This window comes from Halyomorpha halys, unplaced genomic scaffold (genome assembly GCF_000696795.3).
Source record: "Halyomorpha halys isolate HHAL.00 unplaced genomic scaffold, Hhal_1.1 Scaffold226.1, whole genome shotgun sequence".
NCBI classification, from domain to species: Eukaryota; Metazoa; Arthropoda; class Insecta; order Hemiptera; family Pentatomidae; genus Halyomorpha; species Halyomorpha halys.
Genome location: NW_027115630.1, coordinates 75,040 through 79,310, shown reverse-complemented (window position 1 = coordinate 79,310; position 4,271 = coordinate 75,040). Strand labels below are relative to the sequence as shown.

Sequence of the window (4,271 nt, the reverse complement as noted above, 5' to 3'; positions counted from 1 at the left end):
TTGTATCCTTTTATTTTGAACTAAGCTTAATGAATAGTTTCAGATTTAAGTTCATTTTTTGGAAACGTTCTAAAAATAATTCTATTAATTTTTCTTTTAATACATTCGTTTTATTAGAGCAATTAAAAGTTATTTATTTTCTTTTATTTGATAATTGATATTGTCATCCTAGGCGTCCTTTTATTTTTAGTCCTTTAAAATGCATTATTATTATTTTTCTAAAAAATTAAATGTATTGTTCCCAGAAATTTTATGGTTGTTACGTTCTTTATTTTGTATTGTCTCTTTTCAATTGGGATCATTAATATTGAAATTAATTTTTTTTGGTAACGGTATTGTTAAGCATTATGTACAAGTATGTTAAGTTAGTATTATTCAAGTGTGCCAAAAATAAAAACTCTGGTTCATTATTTCTAAGATAATTCATAAAGATTGGCATTCAGCTTATCATTGAATAAAAAAATTAGCTCTGTGTTATTTTCAACTTCGAAATTATTTTGAAGTTAATAATTTTTGTAAAATTATTATTTTAATTATTCACCTGTTCTTTATCTTTATAAATAACCGAGATAAGGGCGAATGAAGTCTCCAATTGGTCACCTTTTGTTTAAAAAGACAAATGGCCAGGCTGAGTTCCGAGGATTGTCATAAGGTCATAACATTTCAAATTAGTTTGGTGTCTGATTTAAAGATATAAATAAAAGTCTAAGATTTCAGAGATAAAAACAGTTAAAAAAAAAAAATCATTTTTCCTGGTTCATCAGAAAGTTACTTAGACGAATGTTTTTAAACTGTTCATCAGATATTGATAAATCACTCAAGTACTTTTTTGCCGTATAAATTGGAAAGATGATTAGATTTTACCCTTAATACCCAAATTACGTTGCGAAAGAGTTGATCGTTTATTTCGTTTCTTGTTTTCTAAGCTTTAGATAATTGGCTTTATTTTTGGATACTTTTAAAGGTGAGTTACATAATGTTTGGGATGTAGGAGAGTCCACGTTGCGACATTAAGTGGCCCTCAAGAGAAAAATCGGTTAGGAGCAAGTAATGATTTCCTGATTGTAGATTGTATTGGTCTGACCTTCTGATCCTCTTTCGCCCATCGCCCGTCTCCTTGTGGAGGCGTCATCTTCGTATAAATAGACCTTTCCTCCTTGTTCCCGAGCCTATATGGAGATCAGCAGGACTTTATTTAGTAAATAATTTAAAATATTTTTCTAGCTCTGCTTATTCAATTAAATAAATCTGTTTTTTTTAATGTAATAAAATTTATGTGGATAGTTCAAACTATAAAAAGTGATCAGCTGTATGTTTATTATTCTATGCTGCTTATGAGTTATTCTATGCTTGGGAGATTGCTTCTACTTTAGAAGAAGTTATAATTAATACCATATATATTATATAATAATCCAATCATTAACAGTTTATAAAAAAAACTTCATTCTATCTTTCTCTGTGTATACACCTAAAATATATATTGTCAGATGTGTTCCTTTTTTTTTATTGAAAATTAAATTAGCAGTAAAGCTTGTGGCGTATCTGAACAGTTTCGTATAATCAATCTTGGCTCTTAGTAAGAATTTTTAGTTTGAAACATACCCAAAAACTTTAATATGTTATGTAAAAAGCATTTCAACAACTGCCAATATTTTCTAGAACAAATTTGACCTATTTGGTAAAAATATATATTATTTTAATGTATTTCCTAGACTCAAGTGAACCTGTAAAAATGTGATTTATTTATCGACTGAAATTCTCATAAAATTTAATTATTTTACATGCATGTATTTCGAGTAAATGTTGCCAAAAAAAAGTGTAAATATTTCTAATGCGTGTCCTCTTCTATTAGGATAATTTTTTTTTTTTGGTAATATATTAAAGTATTTGATTTTTTATCAAATTAACTCAAAAAATGTATTAATTACTAATTAAACGAGCCTTATTTTTATCAAAAACGGCATATTTTGATTGAGCTCACAAATAAACTTTATATAAAAAATATCATCGTAAATTCAACTTTTTGTTTCTTTGCTCTCCTTATTTTCAAGCCTTTAAATTACTGTTCGGTTTGAAGCTCTGTACTTGATCTTCAGTATATCCGATTTCGAAGTTATTGGACCCGCCAGAAAAAGGGGAGTTTCGCCTTTCCATCAATATAAGCAGCCAGCGATGTCGTTATTTTAGAAGGTTTCCGTAAAAAATATTAATACTAAATTAGAATGGCATTTATTATTTTTTTTTTTTAGAAACGCTAGGTAAAAGTAAATGGTTTAAATGTAGTACTATAACAAATTATCTAAATTTGTCTTTATAATTACTGAGCTATGGGCGGTTTATTAATGTTTAAAATTTACTAATGAATTATAATATTCTTATTACGTTTCGGCCCTCTGGCCGTTATCAAGGAGTCACCGAAAATAAGTTTATTAAAGTTATAAGTTTTTTTTTATTGCTAGGCTATAATGTCTAAGTTTATTCATATACATTTATACTTTTATTTCATTAACTTTAACAATTTGCTTATTTATTATCATTTATTTTATTTTTTTATACTTTATTATTATAAATATTTATACTTTTATTTCATTAACTTTAATAATTCGCTTATCTATTATCACACTTTAAATATAGTAAGAGAAATTGTTCAATATAAATTTGAGCTTTATTTTAATATTATAGTTATGATATAACTGAGCATAATGTAAAATAAAAATTTCAGTTAACATTTTTTATGTGAATATTTTTGTTAAATATCTTCCTACGATTTAATTACATGCTCAACTTGTGGTTGTATTTGCTTCGACATGCTATCTCCATACCCCTCAAATAGGATTCTTAGGGTTTCTTAAGTAATAGGACCTCCGTTGTACCAGTGACCTCAGGACACGTGACAGGCTAAAAGACATTATACGGCAGAGGCATTTGAAGAGGCGATCCCACTATACATTATTGATCAGGGTCAATAACTCAGCCTGCTACTTCTCTCTATTGGTTAATTTATTATTGTCTCTGGCTGTTCTATTTATGTATTGTTCTTTCTGAGGTCCCTTAAAAACGTTTTTTATTTTATTTGTTCAATGTTGGTTCGTTGCAAGTAATAGTGGGTCGTTATGCCAATAAATTTCAGTTCTTATATTAGTGTGTTTGATCGAAACACTTCGCCTTATAAAGACGGCAGATACTTATTAAATCAAAGATAGAACTTAAATCAATCATACGATTACTATTGAGCTATCCGGTTTTACAATTTAGGAATTTTCTGTAGCGACCTCCCTTTTCCTGGTTTTATTTGATTATATACTCACATAAATATATTATCTTTTTTGACTAAAATATCTTATTGATGCTAGGCAAAAGAAACTTTGTAACTCTCACTATCTCTCTGTGGAATCAAAGTAGTAGTAACTGTGGCGGTGTGCGAAGAGGTTGTAGGAAATGGGTTTGCTTCTGCCGGAATTGTCATTTTTTCATTAACATTTTTATTTTCATTTTATTTATATAAACTTAATCTGTATCGCTCTAAACATATATTTTTTCTTTAAATGTCACTAAATTCTGAGTTTTAGCTTAATAGTACTAGCAAAATTTTATGTATAGCTTTAACTAGCTATTAGATCTGCACTTTATGAAAAGCTAGCATTCTATTTTGTTAATAGTACTTTGTTTTTAATTTTTTTAACGATTTTTTTATTTTTACAGGTAAGTAAGCAGTCTGATTGGTAGTCCTCATGTTGGTGGTAAGATGAATTATTTTTGTAGAAATTTGTCTTTCAATTGGTTGCTATGAGTTTCGTGTAGTCAGATTACTGCAGCAAAAAAAAAAAAAAAAATCTTTTATGTTAAAAAAAAATATACTATAGATATACTAATAATAATGATTAAGATTTAAAACTTTAAACCTATTGTTACTATTTCGTTACCAAAGACTTCGTAAATAAGTATGTTATTTTTATAATTTTTCTGGATTTGACTTAGTTATCCAACAATTATTCCATCCCCGAAATAATCATCAGGGAAATCGAAGCCTGACGACACAGTTCCGTGACTCTTTGTTCGGTCAGAACCCGTTAGTGATGGCTGCAGAACCATTGTCTTTCAGTGCTCGGACGAATTCTCTGTCAGTGAGCAGATGGGTCAATAGATTACATTAAATTTAAATTGATTATCAACATAACTGCTCGGGGTTTTGGTTGAGGAAAATGTGATTATATATAACTCCATTTATTTTTTTAAATGTATATTGGTTGAGTATATATATATATATATAT

The 4,271-nt window shown here is 28.2% G+C and overlaps 1 long non-coding RNA gene across 3 annotated transcripts in view; it reads left to right on the top strand.

Annotated features, from left to right (window-relative positions):
* Positions 1-4,271, top strand: part of LOC136797088 (uncharacterized) — a 235,837-nt gene that overhangs the window by 185,482 nt on the left and 46,084 nt on the right. Inside the window, exon 4 of one of the 3 annotated variants that reach the window (XR_010844909.1) lies at positions 3,703-3,832. The exons of 1 other annotated variant lie outside the window; for it this stretch is intronic. This is a non-coding gene — a long non-coding RNA (uncharacterized lncRNA). Of the gene's footprint in view, positions 1-3,702; positions 3,833-4,271 lie in introns of those variants that run through there. One more of the 3 variants, XR_010844907.1, reaches the window with a different exon arrangement.